This window comes from Scleropages formosus, chromosome 23, assembly GCF_900964775.1.
Source record: "Scleropages formosus chromosome 23, fSclFor1.1, whole genome shotgun sequence".
Taxonomy (NCBI): Eukaryota; Metazoa; Chordata; class Actinopteri; order Osteoglossiformes; family Osteoglossidae; genus Scleropages; species Scleropages formosus.
Window position 1 is genome coordinate 13,187,538 of NC_041828.1, and position 6,021 is coordinate 13,193,558.

The following is a 6,021-nucleotide window of genomic DNA, read 5'->3' on the forward strand; positions in this document are numbered from 1 at the left end:
AATGGAGAGCCTGGTCCAAGGGGGTGCGGTGGCGCAGTGGGATGGACCGGGTCTTGCTCTCCAGTGGGTCTGGAGTTTGAGTCCTGCTTGGGGTGCCTTGTGATGGACTGGCGTCCGGTCCTTGGTTTGTCCCCTCCCCCTCCAGCCCTATGCCCTGTGTTGCTGGGTTAGGCTCCAGCTCCCCGTGACCCCCGTGTGGAACAAGCGGCTCAGACAGTGTGTGTGTGTGTGTGTGTGTGTGTGTGTGTGATCCTGGTCCAAAAAGCAAAAACTTCTTTATTTTTTTTTTTATTTAAAGTGTCCTCCCTCAGGCCTCTGCCTCTGGAATGGACTTGTTCCCTCTATTTTAGCAGCGTGGTCTTAGGATAATCAGAAAAATGATTTTAATGTACCTAAAAAAAAATCAAAAAAGGTATAACTTACCCAAATGATTACAAGTGGTACAGGAAACCACACACCTACATACTTCAGAGTCCTGAGCAAAGCTGTGAAATATCTCTGGCTCTCCTAAGATGCTTGTCTTCACATTTATTTTGTGTAAATGGCAAAAGTAACAACATGAACTTTCAACTAATATTCTCAGACCACAACCATACCAAAATTTTTTATACAGCCCATTGACTGAATTAGAGTTCTCGGAGTTTGTGTAGTTTGTTTGCTAAGAATCAGGGCACAGGAAAGCCTGCTCACACATTGCGCTGCACATATTCCTTCGTCTTTACCCTTATATGACCGTTCTCACTCCTAATATGTCACTCTGCCACCAACAAGTGATCCATCTCTTTGATGCCGCTGCAATATGTTAAAAATATTTTCCAAGGTCATCCTGTGCAATCCATGAAACTACTGGTGGGTCAAAGGCAATTCCCAATGTGTATCTAGTTCAACACCCAAATCATGCACTCTACATTGTTACCATAAACAGCATATTTCTTCCAGCACTTTAATGCACAGTCACTTATACGTTGTCAGTTGGTTGTTCCCTTTCTATTCTTCTTTTATTTGTTACAAATTATAGGGTTCTTAATAAAGTGCACACACACACTGACCGAAACCACTTGTCCCAAGCAGGGTTGCGACGAACTGGAGCCCAACCCGGCAACACAGGGCGTAAGGCTGGAGGGGGAGGGGACACACCGAGGACAGGATGGGATGGCCACAAGGCACACCAAGCGGGACTTAAACCCCAGACCCACTAGAGAGCAGGCACAGGCCAAACCCACTGCGCCACTGCACCACTGCACCCCCCGTTAACAAAGTGGTGTTTACTTATTATTTTTCCAAAGGGTAGAAAGATCTCTTGATTTTGAAAAATTTGGCTTGTGCTTCTAGCTTGGAAAGCTGGAGATTTTATCTTAATGTTCCTCCTGTCTGTGTGAAATATGCATTAAAACAGCTTGTACACTTTCATGCCTGAACACCTGAATATTAAAAAGAAATGAGAAAGAGAGAAAAAAAGAGCAGAGATACAGAATTAAATAATAAAGGAGAGGATTCCAAATATCAGTGAGGACTGCGTTTAGGTTTTCTATGAAAGGCTTTGACAATCATATACAAACACTTTACTGTCTCAGCTGTAGCACCTTTGGCTGGATGAATTGTTATTTGTAGGTTGGCACCTCTGGGCATCTCTCTGCACTAACCATGCATATGCTAATTTAATTCATTTAACCAGTTAATTAGCATTTCCAAAAATTATTGCTCCTGAAGGCAGGGGTTGCTTTGCTCCGAAGGGGAGCCCCAATCCAGCGTATTCCTTAATGAATCTTATTAAAAATGTTCTTGACGCATCATCGTATACTTTCCTTTAGGTTAGACAGATCTACTGACTATAGAAAAGAGAGGCAACAGTTCAGAGCGCCTGCAGGTGTAAGAATCTAAACCCTCAGACAAAATAAATTTTCCAAAAGAAAAAAAATATTGCAATGAAACCAGCTGTTTGCAAATCGAAAGTGACTCTTGACAAAAAACCTGCATCCCAGTTTTTTGCTCAAAGCAGCCTCTATGTCCTGAGCGATAATATCATAACTCTTGGGAGATACAACCAGTGTTCAGCTCTATACTTTATCTAATCATTCTTTTGGTAAATTGCTTTAATTAAAGTTTTCCCCAGTTGTTTGCGGAGAAAAAAGACCGTTCTCATTTAGCTGTGCTGACTGCCATATGGTGGGCCTATTTCTTAGGATATATGATACACTGATGCTTATGATGCTGTGGGAAGCATCATTTCTGTCTGTAGACTCCCCTGATGTTGCTGGGACATCCAGCACAGGGTGGGTGTAGAACACCTCCTGCCAGCAAACTTGGCCTGTTCCTCTGAGCGAAAGAACCTGACATACCACATATGCCATCAGGTAAAAAAATCAGAACATAGCATCCGAAACCACAGTTCTGAAATGGAATGTGACTCGAGCTCCCAGATCTGATAACTACCCGATTACGGATTACTGTCTCTGGATTTCAAGGCACGGCATCCTGTACATTCCCTCAGCCATTCGTCATTCCGTATGCGCTACATGTAGACTCTCTCCTCCCAATATCTCAAAAAATTGGCGCTTTAACCAAAAAAAACGTTGCCCCTCATACGTAAGCTAAATGCAAATATGGAAAGTGCCCCACCGGAGCCTTCCATCACGTAAAGACTTCCAATGAGCTCTGATGCTGAAGCCATTAATATCATCACAGAGAGGCTATGTGTATCAATTCATAGCTGATTGCTCTATAAAACCAGGTATCCTGTTTTGAAGGCAAACAAAGCATTGTCATTTTTGTAGCATTATCTCTGGCGCTGCAAATTACCTGACACTGAGTGCTGTGCCAACTAGAGTGCACTCAATGAGCCGCAAATTTCGAAAATGAGCTGAAACCTTCAGATAACAGCTTTGGATGGGTTGTGCCAGAAGCACGACGAAGGAGTCAAAAGCAAATTTCAGATTTTGCAGTTCCATCTGCTATTGTGCGCACCGAGACGGCATTGCTTGTGCTGTTTTTGAAAGCAGTATTTATGCTTCTCTGTATGTGTTTTTACAATTGAGAGAGGAAATGTCAGACCGAGACTCACAGGGCTGCTGGTGATCTGGAGCAAGCAACGGAAAGCATTAAATAGTCTTTTTTTCAGTGTTTCGCATAATTTCTTTATAAATGCTTTTCAGTGCATTTTTTTGGGAGAATGCTGAGCTGACATAATACCAAAGAGAATATTTTCCTTCCTAAAGAGCTAAAATATCCACATGCTGGGGTTGTAGTCTGTTCCCTTCTGGACTCAGCTACCTTCATTCATATTCTTATGCGATATTTTTATATGCCACCCGCGCTGACAACAATCATTTTCTCAGTGGTCTTTGCAGACAATCGAGATCATAAATTGTCATCATCATACGCTGGATCGGGTTTGCACTCATCCCTGAAAAGGAGGCACGACCTCTCACATGTGTGTCTGTGGATAATGGGATACTGCTGATATCTATTAGGGTGTCTCACACAGAGTAAGGTACAATATTTCTTCTAGACTCCTTGCGGTCTTGTAATTCAGCAATAGGAAAACTGACTTCTAAGGCATTCAGCTCCACAATCCTTTCAGCTGCCACTTTAAGTGCAATGACATCACCATAATCTTCAACATCTGGAAGAATATAATATAATTTCCTATCGCTGTAAATTTTGCTGCACCTGTTCAGGAGCAACAGGTTGTTAAAATGTATTATTTTACATAGTACATGGCCAACAAACACAGCAGGTCCTGGTTCCACCCAGATGATTCCTCATAGATCCTTGCAGAGTTTCCGCTTAATGATCCAGTAGGAAAGTCAGCCTCTGGAAATGTTATTTCTACTACCTATTTCTTAACAAACTATTTTGTTTATGCAATAATTAATAGTATTTTTTAATACTAGACCTGAAAAGTAAATTTCCATCTCCATAGGTATTCTATATTACATGTCAGTGAGGCGCGTGCAGTGGTTGATGAAATGTTTGCAGGTAAGGACAGGGTGCTGACGCTATACCTGAACGTGGAAGTTCCAAAACGCCAAATGGAGTCAAGGTCTGCAGGAAGGAGTGCAGTGATATCATCTAATCCTAGAAACGGAGCCATTTATCTAATTTCTGGCCTCATGGCCCATTGAAATATGCAGAATGCTTTTAGGAGGAGTGATGGAGAACTGTTCAGATCTCTTCTACTTTGAAAATATCTTTTCAATATCTTTTAAAAAATGAAAAATGCAATGGATGGTGTTATAATAATCACTCTCAACTATATATACACACACTGAGGAAACACTTCTTAATTTACATTTGTTCTTTTATCTGACACTTTCCTCCAAAGCAGCTTACAATTATTTAATCATTTATAACAATGAGTAATTTTACTGGTACAATTTAGGGTAAGTACCTTGCTCAAGGGTACTACAGCTAGAGGTGGGATTCAAACCTACAACCTGCAGGTCCCTCGGCAGAAGCGCCCACCACTACACTATCAACTGTCCTCAACAGCTCTTGTTGACAAATCAGAACAAGGTAAAACAGAAAACAAATTTTGAAAACGATTTGAAAAAAAGGTTATTCACATTTAAGCGTTTCAATTCCTCACGTTGAATAACGTGACGTTTGCAGGACAGCGAGCATTATTATTTTTCGACAGAACTGTGCAAGATACAATGTCTAAAAATATATGAGTGACGCATTTATACCATGTCGCTCATTCAGCCACCTCACAACATGACAGCTGGTGTCAGATAACAGGAGTTATTATTACAGATGAAAATACGAAGCGTAAGTGCAGCATTACCAAACTGTGGTCATTGTGTATTTATGTGAATTATGAAAGCATGTTGATGGTGTGGCGAGGAAGAATTTTGCAGGGACTCAATAGCATGTGACTGGACTGAAAGTGAAGTTATTACTGGTGTGAATTGGGCTCACCGCGATTTCCAGAGAAAGACAGCTGCTGGTGTTCAATGAGGACATTGTACCACCTACTGGACCATAAAACTTGCTACACGATGGCCCTGCATTACAGCACACGTTTTTTTGGTTCTCGCTCCACACGACCTTTCCTGAATTTTTCAGACTTTTTCCAAAAATCTTTGCTTCTCCTGTTCTCAGAATGAGTTGGAATTATTTACGCAGATTTTTAAAATTTACAGTTGGAAAAAAAAAAAACCAAAAAAAAAAAAAAATAGTAACAGTCGGACTCCCAAGGCCCGTTTTCTGACCAAGGGTCACTCATAACAAACTTTAAGTGAAATATTTAGTTTCCTGCACTTAGACAGGAATGATCGTTTGTTAGAAATACATGCGCACACAATAACACCAGTGGCACAGGGTGGTTTGTCTGCTTTTCTCTGGTCTTTGTTATCGCACTTCGTTCTCAGCAATTTCGCTGCTGCTTCAGTCTCATGAGTCAAATATATATATATACACACATATATATGTATATAATGTCTGATGGAACTGCTACACCACTGTCATCATATGAAGCGAGTGGATCTGAAAATGTCACAGTCAGGAATTATGTCCTCAGTGAAGTATCATTCGGATTCCCTCTTTAAAACCTCAATGGCTGCTGTTGAAACAATGTAAACAGTGTAAACACTACAAGTTTTACACCTAAAAGCGCTGCCAGTGTACTGTGACCACAATTCTGCACGTGCACCCACAATTTGTAGGTTTGAATCCCACCTCCAGCTGTAATAACTAACAGCTAGAGGTGGGACTCTGTACCATACACAAGAAAATTTAGCAGTGGGGTACAGCAATATTCTAAGTTTCTTTAGGAAAAAGCATCAGTAACAAATCAATGCACATACAGATAGAGCTTTATATGTATATAATATATGTATTCCTGTTTAATTTGTTCGTATTTATATTATAAAGGAATCGCTATGCTGTTGCAACAGAATACTGCAGTTCAATTCCAGGTGAAAATAAGACCTGCTTCACATCTCAAATGCCCCACATTACGCGTTACGGAACCATCTGTGTCTTAGTGTCTACGTTTCCGGACGACTCGTTACACCCTAT